This window comes from Triticum aestivum, chromosome 1A, assembly GCF_018294505.1.
Source record: "Triticum aestivum cultivar Chinese Spring chromosome 1A, IWGSC CS RefSeq v2.1, whole genome shotgun sequence".
Classification (NCBI taxonomy): Eukaryota; Viridiplantae; Streptophyta; class Magnoliopsida; order Poales; family Poaceae; genus Triticum; species Triticum aestivum.
The window spans coordinates 43,228,046-43,241,785 of NC_057794.1; the positions used below are offsets into that span (position 1 = coordinate 43,228,046).

At 42.7% G+C, this 13,740-nt stretch overlaps 1 long non-coding RNA gene across 1 annotated transcript; it reads right to left on the reverse strand.

Moving 5' to 3' along the window:
• Positions 1 to 10,372: 10,372 nt before the first annotated feature.
• On the reverse strand, positions 10,373 to 10,993 carry LOC123086612 (uncharacterized). Its single transcript, XR_006441024.1, has 2 exons — positions 10,770 to 10,993; positions 10,373 to 10,678 (listed from the first exon to the last, which is right to left on the reverse strand). It is a non-coding gene; the product is annotated as an uncharacterized lncRNA (long non-coding RNA).
• Between the last annotated feature and the right edge of the window lie 2,747 nt (positions 10,994 to 13,740).

Consider the following 13,740-nt stretch of genomic DNA (forward strand, 5'->3'; position numbering starts at 1 on the left):
TATCTCGGATTTCATGGCTTCTAACCATTTGTCGGAATTCGGGCCCACCATCGCTTCTCCATAGCTCGTAGGTTCATTGTTTTCTAGCAACATGACCTTCAAGACAGGATCACCTTACCACTCCGAAGTAGTACGTGTCCTTGTCGTCCTACGAGGTTCGGTAGTGACTTGATCCGAAGCTTCATGATCACTATCATAAGCTTCCACTTCAATTGGTGTAGGTGCCACAGGAACAACTTCCTGTGCCCTACCACACACTAGTTGAAGAGACGGTTCAATAACCTCATCAAGTCTCCACCATCCTCCCACTCAATTCTTTCGAGAGAAACTTTTCCTCGAGAAAGGACCTGATTCTCGAAACAATCCCTTATTGCTTTCGGATCTGAGACAGGAGGTATACCCAACTGTTTTGGGTGTCCTATGAAGATGCATTTTATCCGCTTTGGGTTCGAGCTTATCAATCCTGAAACTTTTTCATATAAGCGTCGCAGCCCCAAACTTTTAAGAAACGACAACTTAGGTTTCTCTAAACCATAATTCATACGGTGTCATCTCATCGGAATTACGTGGTGCCCTATTTAAAGTGAATGTGGTTGTCTCTAATGCCTAACCCATGAACGATAGTGGTAATTCGATAAGAGACATCATGGTACGCACCATATCCAAAAGGGTGCAACCATGATGTTCGGACACACCATCACACTATGGTGTTCCAGGCGGTATTAATTGCGAAACAATTTCCACAATGTCTTAATTGTGTGCCAAAACTCGTAACTCAGATATTCATCTCTATGATCATATCATAGACATTTTATCCTCTTGTCACAATGATCTGCTACTTCACTCTGAAATTACTTGAACCATTCAATAATTCAGACTTGTGTTTCATCAAGTAAATATTCTCAACATCTACTCGAATCATCTGTGAAGTAAGATCATAACGATATTCACTGCATGCCTCAGCACTCATTGGATTGGACACATCAAAATGTGTTACTTCCAACAAGTTGCTATCTTGTTCCATCTTACTTAAAACGAGGCTTTTCAGTCATCTTGCCCATGTGGTATGATTTGCATATCTCAAGTGATTCAAAATCAAGTGAGTCTAAACGGTCCATTTGCATGGAGTTTCTTCATGCATATACACCAATAGACATGGTTCGCATGTCTCAAACTTTTCAAAAACGAGTGAGTCCAAAGATCCATCAACATGGAGCTTCTTCATGCGTTTTATACCATTATGACTTACATGGCAGTGCCACAAGTAAGTGGTACTATCATTACTATCTTATATCTTTTGGCATGAAAATGTGTATCACTACGATCGAGATTCAATAAACCATTCAGGTTTAATACTAATCTTGATGGTAGAGGGAGCGTGCGATGTTTGATCACATCAAACTTGGAAACACTTCCAACATATATCGTCAGCTCACCTTTAGCTAGTCTTCGTTTATTCCGTAGCTTTTATTTCGAGTTACTAATACTCAGCAACCGAACCGGTATCTAATACCCTGGTGCTACTAGGAGTACTAGTAAAGTACACATTAACATAATGTATATCCAATATACTTCTATCGACCTTGCCAGCCTTCTCATCTACCAAGTATCTAGGGTAATGCTGCTCCAGTGGTTGTTCCCCTTATTACAGAAGCACTTAGTCTCGGGTTTGGATTCAACCTTGGGTTTCTTCACTTGAGCAGCAGCTGAATTGCCGTTTCATGAAGTATCCCTTCTTGCCCTTGCCCTTCTTGAAACTAGTGGTTTCACCAACCATCAACAATTGATGCTCCTTCTTGATTTCTACTTTCGCGGTGTCAAACATCGTGAATACCTCAAGGATCATCTTATCTATCCCTGATATGTTATAGTTCATCACGAAGCTCTAGCAGCTTGGTGGCAATGACTTTGGAGAAACATCACTATCTCATTTGGAAGATCAACTCCCACTCGATTCAAGTGATTGTTGCACTCAGACAATCTGAGCACAAGCTCAACGATTGAGCTTTTCTCCCTTAGTTTGCAGGCTAAGAAAATCGTCGGAGGTCTTATACCTCTTGACGTGGGCACGAGCCTGAAATCCCAATTTCAGCCCTCGAAACATCTCATATGTTCCGCGACGTTTCGAAAACGTCTTTGGTGCCTCTACTTAAACCATTTAATTGAACTATCACGTAGTTATCAAAACGTGTATGTCCGATGTTCGCAGCATCGACAAACGACGTTGGGGTTCAGCACACTGAGCGGTGCATTAAGGACATAAGCTTTCTACTGATCGCATAATCACTACTATCAACTTTCAACTATATTTTCTCTAGGAACATATCTAAACAGTGGAACTAAAGCGCGAGCTTACGACATAATTTGCAAAAGGTCTTTTGACTATGTTCAGGATAATTAAGTTCATCTTATGAACTCCCACTTAGATAGACATCCCTCTGGTCATCTAAGTGATCACATGATCCGAGTCAACTAGGCCATGTCCGATCATCACGTGAGACGGACTAGTCATCATCGGTGAACATCTTCATGTTGATCGTATCTACCATACGACTCATGCTCGACCTTTCGGTCTCCGTGTTCCGAGGCCATGTCTGCACATGCTAGGCTCGTCAAGTTAACCCTAAGTGTTTTCGCTGTGTAAAACTGTCTTACACCCGTTGTATGTGAACGTAAGAATCCATCACACCCGATCATCACGTGGTGCTTAGAAGTGACGAACTGTAGCAACGGTGCACAGTTAGGGGAGAACACTTCTTGAAATTTTGTAAGGGATCATCTTATTTACTACCGTCGTCCTAAGTAAACAAGATGCATAAACATGATAAACATCACATGCAATCAAATAGTGACATGATATGGCCAATATCATTTTGCTCCTTTCGATCTTCATCTTCGGGGCTCCATGATCATCATCGTCACCGGCACGACACCATGATCTCCATCATCATGATCTCCATCATCGTGTCTTCATGAAGTTGTCACGCCAACGACTACTTCTACTTCTATGACTAACGCGTTTAGCAATAAAGTAAAGTAGTTTACATGGCGTTCTTCAATGACACGCAGGTCATACAATAAATAAAGACAACTCCTATGGCTCCTGCCGGTTGTCATACTCATCGACATGCAAGTCGTGAATCCTATTACAAGAACATGATCAATCTCATACATCACATATCATTCATCACATTCTTCTTGGCCATATCACATCACAAAGCACACCCTGCAAAAACAAGTTAGACGTCCTCTAATTGTTGTTGCATGTTTTACGTGGCTGCTATGGGTTTCTAGCAAGAACGTTTCTTACCTACGCAAGACCACAACGTGATATGCCAATTGCTATTTACCCTTCATAAGGACCCTTTTCATCGAATCCGTTCCGACTAAAGTGGGAGAGACTGGCACCCGCTAGCCACCTTATGCACCAAGTGCATGTCAATCGGTGGAACCTGTCTCACGTAAGAGTACGTGTAAGGTCGGTCCGGGCCGCTTCATCCCACAATACCGTCGAAACAAGATTGGACTAGTAACGGTAAGCATATTGAACAACATCAACGCCCACAACTACTTTGTGTTCTACTCGTGCAAAGAATCTACGCAATAGACCTAGCTCATGATGCCACTGTCGGGTAACGTAGCAAAAATTCAAAATTTTCCTACGCGTATCACCAAGATCTATCTATGGAGAGACCAGCTACGAGTAGAAAGGGAGTGCATCTACATACCCTTGTAGATCGCTAAGCGGAAGCGTTCAAGTGAACGGGGTTGATGGAGTCGTACTCGTCGTGATTCAAATCACCGATGATCAAGTGCCGAACGCACGGCACCTCCGCGTTCAACACACGTACAGCCCGGTGACGTCTCCCACGCCTTGATCCAGCAAGGAGAGAGGGAGAGGTTGAGGAAGACTCCATCCAACAGCAGCACAACGGCGTGGTGGTGGTGGAGGAGCGTGGCAATCCCGCAGGGCTTCGCCAAGCACCATGGGAGAGGAGGAGTTGGGAGAGAGGTAGGGCTGCACCAAGAGGGAGAGAACTCATGTGTATGGCAGCCCCAAAACTCATCTATATATAGGGGGAAGGGGGGGGGGGCTGCGCCCCCTTTAGGGTTTCCCACCCCCAAGGGGTGCGGCCAGCCCTAGATGGCAAAGGGGAGGCGGCCAAGGGGGGAGAGGAGAGGGAGGCGCACCAATACGGGCCTTAAGGCCCATCTGGACTAGGGTTTGCCCCCTCCCACTCTCTCTTGCGCCTTGGACTCCTTGTGGGGGGCGCACCAGCCCTCCTAGGGGCTGGTCCCCTCCCACACTTGGCCCACGCAGCCTTCTGGGGCAGGTGGCCCCACTTGGTGGATCCCGGGACCCTCCCGGTGGTCCCGGTACAATACCGATATCGCCCGAAACTTTTCCGGTGACCAAAACAGGACTTCCCATATATAAATCTTTACCTCCGGACCATTCCGGAACTCCTCGTGACGTCCGGGATCTCATCCGGGACTCCGAACAACATTCGGTAACCACATACAAGCTTCCTTTATAACCCTAGCGTCATCGAACCTTAAGTGTGTAGACCCTACGGGTTCGGGAGACATGTAGACATGACCGAGATGTTCTCTGGTCAATAACCAACAGCGGGATCTGGATACCCATGATGGCTCCCACATGTTCCACGATGATCTCATCGGATGAACCACGATGTCAAGGACTTAATCAATCCCGTATTCAATTCCCTTTGTCTATCGGTATGTTACTTGCCCGAGATTCGATCGTCGGTATCCAATACCTTGTTCAATCTCGTTACCGGCAAGTCACTTTACTCGTTCCGTAACACATCATCCCGTGATCAAATCCTTGGTCACATTGCGCATATGATGATGTCCTACCGAGTGGGCCCAGAGATACCTCTCCGTTTACACGGAGTGACAAATCCCAGTCTCGATCCGCATAAAACAATAGATACTTTCGGAGATACCTGTAGTGCACCTTTATAGTCACCCAGTTACGTTGTGACGTTTGATACACCCAAAGCACTCCTACGGTATCCAGGAGTTATACGATCTCATGGTCAAAGGAAGAGATACTTGACATTCGCAAAGCTCTAGCAAATGAACTACTCGATCTTTTGTGCTAGTCTTAGGATTGGGTCTTGTCCATCACATCATTCTCCTAATGATGTGATCCCGTTATCAACGACATCCAATGTCCATAGTCAGGAAACCATGACCATCTGTTGATCACAACGAGCTAGTCAACTAGAGGCTCACTAGGGACATATTGTGGTCTATGTATTCACACGTGTATTACGATTTCCGGATAATACAGTTATAGCATGAATAAAAGACAGTTATCATGAACAGGGAAATATAATAATAATATTTTTATTATTGCCTCTAGGGCATATTTCCAACAAAACAAGTAAAGTAAAAGTTGAGATCAAGGAGGAGAATGTTAGGATGATCTCCACCGTGTGGGCCCAACGGCCCACCCCGCGCCCTGATCAGGGGCGCTCAGCCCACTATGGGTGACGGGCCCCTATCACCTGCACTATATAAAGAGGTGGTGGCCGGCGGCTCGCAACATTAGGTTTGTCGCAACGCCGTACACCCCACCTAATCCCCTACCGATCTAGGGTTAGTGCATTGCTGACGGGAAACACCGCCACCACTACTCTCTGCCATCACCGGCACCATGGCCGGCACCGGGAGCTCCTCCAGCCACAAGCAGAAGGTAGGACCACGGATTATCTGACCTACTCGATCCGCAAGGTCTATCAATTGTGGCTAAGAATTTGACCACCTAAAGTAATGCAAGTTTGAAAAAATGGTGTGGGAAACTATTGGCAAAGTTAGCCACCAACCATACATGCCCGACATTTTTAGCGGACTAGTAGGAGTGTGTATGGGCGTGTCCACGAACACGTGCACGGACATTTGAATGGAGAATAGGTGTATATGCTTAATGATGTCCTTGGAAATTTTTTGTTTCGCCAAGGAAAATGCGAGCACAAGGATTTGAATCTTGGTGGGTTGGGGATACCACTTTCCTCCTAACCATTCAATCACAGATTGATTCATTGTTAACAAAGCATTTGCAAAAATGGTAAATGAGTATGAAGAAAATGTTTCCTCATGTATATGGAAAGTGTTTACAGAAAGAAAGCAATGTGTTAAAAGATGTTAATCTTATAAATGAAAAATATTAATTAAGCATTTGCAAATGTTGAAGTATGTATAGAGAAAATGTCGACCATGTATTCAACAAATGTTAATCTAGTAATTAAAAAGATGGTAACCAAGCATTTAAAACTACTAGAAATGTGCATAGAAAAATGTTGAACTTCGAATAAAAATGTTATATTTGTTTTTTTGAAATGAGGGTTATCCCCGGCCTCTGCATCAGAACGATGCATACGGCCATAATTATTAATGAGCAAAGTGTGCAACACAAAGTCTTCATGTCTCAAACAAACAACGAAAAAGGCTCACAAAGAGCCAAAAAAGTAAAAGAGAAGCCACAACCGGCTGGCAATAAGAGATAGGAAAACTAATTGCCTATCCTATTACATGACCGCCATCCAAACCGGTTGAAAATAGCCCGTGCTACCATCTCCCATCGGGTAGATCCAGTAACCATACGCTCCCTGGCCTCCGTCGGAGTGAGTAGCGACCACATACGGATCAACGTAGTGGCTCATAAAATAACCTGCAAAAAATGAATATTTGTTGTTCTGTTAAAGACCAAATCATTTCTGCAGTTCTAGACTGCCCATAATAAAGCACATACTCCTACACGAATATGTCTCGATGTCTCAGAGTCTATCCCATGTAACCACGTCCCAAATAACGTGTTGATAGTATTCGGAGGAGTAATATTAAATTCTATGTGAACCGTCCACCACAAATTTTTTGCCAAAGGGCAATCAAGAAAGAGGTGTTTGATGGATTCATCATGGTAGCAGAAACTACATCTTGTAGATCCTGTCCAGTTGCGTTTTGCCAAATTATACTTAGTTAAAATGAGTTGTTTATGCACAAACCACATAAACACTTTGATTTCAAAGGAACTTTGACTTTTCAAACATGTTTCGAACGAGGAACAACGCTAGAGTTGATAATATCCAGATACATGGATTTAACCGAGAACTCTTCATTCTTAGTTAACTTCTAGCACAACTGATCAAACTGTTGAGACAACTGAACATCCATCAAACGTCTCACAAGATGGAGCCAGGCGTCCCACCTGTTACCCGCTAGCGTCCTCCTAAATTGAAAATGTAAATTTTATTTAAAAATGCTAAACACGTACAAGAAAAATATTATTGATGTATACAAGAAATATTGAATGAAAAGCAAAAGAAGCAAAGAAAAATAAAAAAACTAACAAAAACCAAAAAAGAAACAATAGAAACCAAAGAAGAGGAAACAAAAAAGAACACCAAAGAAACAAATGCAAAAGGAATGAAATACAGTGAAAACCGATAAAGAAACAAAGAAAATAAACCCATTGGAAACCAAGAAAGAAACAAAAAAGGAAAAAATGAGAAAGAAAAGAAAAAGAGATGAAAACCATGAAAGAAACAAAAGAGAAACCAAGTAAAAACGAAATAAAAAATAAAAACCAAAGTCCAAGGACAAAAAAAAAGAAAACCAAAGAAGAATAAGAAAACCACAAAAAATGGAAAAAAATCTGAACGCAGACATAAAAAAAGTTAGAAAAAGTAAAAGAAAAAATTATAAATACTGACAAAGAAACATAAATAAGACAAAAAAGACAGATTAGAAAAGCATAGAAAACAGAAGTATAACGAGGAAAAATAAAAAACCTGGGTGAGAAATAAAAGAAAACCAACAAAAAAAATAAAACAAGAAATCCAAAAAAAATGAGGTGCCAAAAATAAAAGGAAGCAACAAACCCGAAGAAAACCTAGAAAGGAAACAAAAAGAGAAAAAAAGTAAAACAGAGAAGAAACAAAGAAAATCTATTGAACATATAGAACAACAAAAAAACCGAAGAAACAAAAGAAAACAAAAGTAAAAAAGAAAGAAAATAATCGAAGAAATCAGAGTGAATACAGCCCCGTCTCAATCGAAACCTGATGGAACGAAAAAAATAGACCAAACTGGGCCGGCCGAATGGCTATGTGTGGGAAAAAACATATCCGGCGAGGGCAACATATATCTCGCTTTGAGCAAGATATAGTTGTCGCGTGCTTACTGTGAGCGTTAAGGGAGCGATCACGTTCCAGCGTTGGACATACGCCGGTCCATTAGGAAAGCAAGTGAGCGAATCATTACGAGTGGTTTTAGGAATCTTCTCCAAAGATTTGTGACTTGTTTTGGAGTACCTTGTAATGTTCTATTTGGTTTTCCTTTTTTTTCTCCAAATGATAAGGGCGACATGTGTGAAGCACAGGGTCTAACGTTTTTTACAACTAAAAATGTCATTCGGAAAGAAAAACCAAACAAAAAAAGACCAAAACTTGCCATCCAAAAAGGAAATTGTCACGCCTCACTAAACTTGATATAAAAAATGCTTCCATGTGTCCGTGCCACACGGCTCGCACTTATCAGGGTCCTTGTTTTTTTGTTTCTTTTCTCCTTTTTCTTTTTAAAAAATATCATATTTTTGAAAAATCTTAAAGAGTTGTTCATATTCTCGAAAATTTCAATTGTTTGGAAATAAAATAAATTTAAAAGATTGCTCACAACTTCATTTTTTAGAATTTCCAAAATCTTCATAATTCAACAAATATTCATAAATTTCAAATATATTCACATTTCATAACATTCTTTGGTATTTCAAGAATTGTCCACGTTTTTAATAATTGTTCGCAGACATTTCTTGAATTCTGGAACATGTTTTGAATTCTTGAGCATTTCTTGAATTGGTGAACAGTATTTCTAAATCGTGAACATTTTTGATATACTTTTTTGTATTCAAGAACATTTTTTAAATTGGTGAAACTGTTTTCAAATACATACCTTTTATTAGTTGAAAAAATGAAACAAATCAGAAAAGGCTGACCTACGCTCGCTCGCTGAAGGAGACTCTTGCACATGGGTCGGGCTCATGCAGCAGTTGCCGACTTGAGGCACGCGAGTGACACAACGCTTCTTGCTCGCCATGAGCAATATACAGCCGGACACAAAAAGCGTTAAGCCTCCCATGGCTCACTAGCGTAGGTATTGGGATTTTGAAGTGATATTTCGTTGCCCAAATAATGTGATATGAACTCATGTTTGTTTCCACGAGGTTGGATATGTTATCTAGAAACACTGCTGTTGTTTTGCCATGTATTTGAGTGAAACTATCAAAATGATCCGTCTTTGATCAAAGTTTTTCTTCCTTCCAAACTTCCCGCGAACTCGTGGATTCGCCTTCCCTCTGTCTGCCGCTTTAGCGGTCGGTCGCATGGAGGAGAATCCCGGTGCCTTTTGTTCCGACTAGCAATTTATTAGGTTAGATTTTTTTTTAGTTCTCGCAGGTACGGCGTTCGGGCTTATGGTAGCGCTTCTTCTTAGAGTTTGTTTTTTGGACTTCGATTCTCCTCGAGTTTGTCCATCTGGACGTAGTTGACGGACCTCCGGCGTAGATTTTTGCCGTCTCCTTGGGGTGGCGAGGTCAGGGTTTCTCGTCATGCGTGTACGACGACGTTACAGGGTACTGGTCCTTAAGGGCACGTGTATGAAGACTTTCCAGCTGTCAACGACAAGGTCAAGTCAGCTTTGATAGGGCCACAATAGTGCGTCGGTGGCTCGTTCTAACTTCGGTAGTGGTCACTCGGAGGTCTAGAGACACTGATGAAAATTTTGTTATGTTTGAGGTGTTTTGTACTTCTGATGAACTTTTGTAATATATTTGAATTTTTTCCGCAAAAAAGTTGCAAAAATATATAATTGAACTTGCCCAAACGTATTATAGTACATTTGGAGTAGAACACAAAGCAATACAAATGACTGCATATCTGTAGCTGCCTTTCTTCAGTGGAGCAATACTTTTTCTTAAGATTTCAGCTTGACCCAACACCCGATGGAGCAGCACTTCAGACTCCGATGACCGATGCGGCGTCGAGCACACCCTACACCGTCCGGAGGCCCCGTCATGGCACCACCGGCGAGCGCTGTGGATCCGCTGCCGGCAAGGTGCTGGCTCACGAAACCAGCAGAGCAGCACCGCGGCAGCCTGTTAGCAGTGGAAACTGATTCCATTGGGTAAACGCGGAGAGAGAGCGTTTTCATCCCTGTATAAAACACACGAGCTGGCATACATAATACTACAAGCTTCCCCTAAATCATACTGGTGTGATTGGCATAAACAGTTTGCCATAAATAGTGATCGCACGTCAGGTCAAAGGAAACTGAAGCCAGAACCATATAAAAATGCATTACTATTTTTCACAGTTGCTGGTACAAAAGCTGAGGAATGCCCAAAAAGAGCACTAATAACTTCATCCTCGAGCATTTCTATACTAGTGAAACTACACTTCGATTCCCAGACAGCTAGTTAGATCTTCTGCCTCGTTCTCCAACTGAAGCCATTATTGCTGGTTAGGTCTTCTCCCCTTTTGGATCTGCCTCTTGGTCCAAGTGAAGCCACTTCCGCGTAAGCATATAGGATGATATAACAGCCCCGGCTAGCCCCAGAAAATCATTGAGTCTCTTCGAAAACCGTTTCAACCGCCTGCAAGTTCAGAGATGTAATAAAATTTGTTAACAGATTATTCCAAGGAAAAGGGAACATGAAAAGGACAGGATATGTTCTGAGTAGATACCACAAGGGGTCATTGGGTCTAGGCTCGATTTGCACCGCAAGCTGCTGGAGCATGCGTGTGTTTTGACAGCCTTCCTTGGTAAGCCGGGTGTCGTATCGCCTTTCTGTGTCAGCAATCAGATCAAACAACTCTTCTCTCTTCTTCTTGATTTCCCTCAAAGCAGAAGCCTTCCCATCTTGATAATGCCCTGAAGCAGGTTTCGCAGAAGGAAGCTGGCCATGCAAACAAAAATAGTTTATTTCACTAAGAAATTTATGGCACTGCTATTTCCTTTACAAATTACGTAGAAGTTAGATACAGTAACTAACTGTTAGATTGGATCGATGGAAGCGTTCCTACTCCTCCGTAGAGGAGCCGCGTGGTATTTATTGATCTGTGGCAGAAACTTGCCTTGGAGTACAAGCACTTGCCGATCGCAAGGATACAGCGAGAGGAGCCAGAGATTTACACGGGAGAGAGGAAGAGATAGAATTACGAGGTAGTTAAGATTACATGACGTAAATATCTCTAACTCTAACACCCTCCCTTAATCTGAACTATCTTAACCTAAATTAAGATTGTTCTTGAATGCTTCAAATGGCTTGTATGGTAGAGCTTTAGTAAACCCATCAGCCACTTGATCTCTTGAAGGAATGAAGCGGATCTTCAGCTTCTTCTCTGCAACCCTTTCACGTACAAAGTGAAAGTCTATCTCAATATGCTTGGTCCTAGCATGGAAGACAGGATTTGCACTTAAATAAGTAGCACCCAGATTATCACACCATAAACATGAAACACGACGTTGCTTTACTCCCAATTCTTCAAGCAAAGATTCAAGCTAAATAATTTCAGCAGTAGCATTGGCCAAAGATTTATACTCAGCTTCAGTACTTGACCTTGACACTGTTGCTTGTTTCCTGGCACTCCATGAAATAAGATTAGAACCAAAGAAAACAGCAAAACCACCTGTTGATTTTCTATCATCACTGCAGCCTGCCCAGTCCGCATCAGAAAAAGCACTAACAAGTGTAGAATTTGACCTTCTGAACTGAAGTCCCAAACCTACAGTATGCTTTACATACCGTATAATTCTTTTGACAGCTGTCCAACGAGCAGAAGTGGGAGAATGTAAGTATTGACATACTTTGTTAACAACAAAGGAGATATCTGGTCGTGTTAAGGTTAAGTATTGCAAGGCACCAACAGCACTTCTGTATTTGGTGCTTTCTTCTTCCTTAAGTGGCTCCCCTTCATATGCTGACAATTGTTCTGATGAAGATAACGGTGTAGGTGATACCTTACAATCCTTCATTCCCATCCGAGCCAAGAGTTCATTTGCATATTTTTCTTGTTTCAATATTATACCATCCTGAACCTTTTTAACTTCAATGCCCAAGAAGAAATTCAGATCACCAAGATCCTTTAAAGCAAACTCTGAGCTTAGATCATGCAGAAGGGCATCAGTAGCTTTCTGAGAAGAGCTTGCAACTACAATGTCATCCACATATATGAGCAAAAAGATAACAGTGTTTGCCTTGTTATATATGAAAAGTGACGTGTCAGCCTTTGATGCAATGAAGCCAAGCCGTTTTAACTGCATACTTAACCTAGCATACCATGCTCTAGGTGCTTGTTTCAAACCATAAATAGCTTTGTCAAGCTTGCATATATAATGAGGTTTTTGTTTGTTTTCATAACCTGGTGGTTGCCTCATATAGACCTCCTCTTCCAGAACACCATGCAAAAACGCATTCTGTACGTCTAGCTGCCTTAGGCTCCATCCCTTAGACACGACAATAGCAAGTACAAGTCTGATTGTTGCAGCTTTAACCACAGGGCTAAATGTATCCTCATAATCAATACCGTAGCGTTGCTTAAGACCCTTAGCTACGAGACGTGCTTTATACCTGTCAATGGAGCCATCTGCCTTTTTCTTGATCCTATACACCCATTTGCAATCAATAACATTTTTACCTTTCTTGTTTGGCACCAGATGCCATGTCTTGTTTCTCATCAAAGCCGTGTATTCCTCATCCATAGCCCTTTTCCACTTTTTATCACCAAGTGCATCATCCAATTTTGTTGGCTCGCCTGAAATACACAACATGCCATACCGAATAGTGCCATCAGTTCTGATTTTGGGGTTCTTAATACCTTTTTGTAGTCGAGTTGCAACTCTTGAAGTGGTTTGCAGAGGCTGCTGTACACGCTGGCGCACTGCATTGTTGTTTGCAGAAGATCCTGGAGAGGAATCAGTAGATGCCGCACCGGATCCAGTGGCCACGGATGTGGCTTCTTCGCCTTGTGCCTCACTGCCTGTTGCTGCAGAAGATCCCGCGCCAGCTGAACCAGGCAGACACGCGCGCGAGTCGCGCCTCGCGATTGGCTGCATGCGCACGCCAGCCGAAGGAGATTCTCCGCGTGGGCCTGGCGGGGACGTGTCGGGCGCTGCCCGCGCCTGGTCGACCGGCGCCTGATCCGAGGCAGATCGGATCCGCGCCTGATCCGAGACAGATCGGCGCGTAGGAGTCGCAGGCGCCGCCGGATCCTCCTCGTTCGCCGCGCCAACTTCGTCCTCTTCTTCCACATGAAATACAACTTCATTTTTAATGGGATTTTGATCATTTTGATCGTTTTGAACACCATTTTCTTCAGGAACCTGCACACACGGAAGACAAGGACTGGTTCCAGTAGGAATACTATCATCATGTTGGTTATTGCAATTGTTTCCCCCGTGATCAAAATCTCGAAGTGTAGATGGAAGAAGTAGGATCTCTTGGCGAAGGAGAGCGCCAGCATTAGGATGAAGAGTTCCAAATGGAAAGACTGATTCATCAAACACAACATCACGAGATATATAAACTCGACCTGTGGGAATATCTAGACATTTTACTCCTTTGTGCATGGGGCTATACCCCAAGAATACACATTTTTTGGAACGAAACGCAAGTTTGCGTGTGTTGTATGGTCTTAAGTTGGGCCAACATGCACA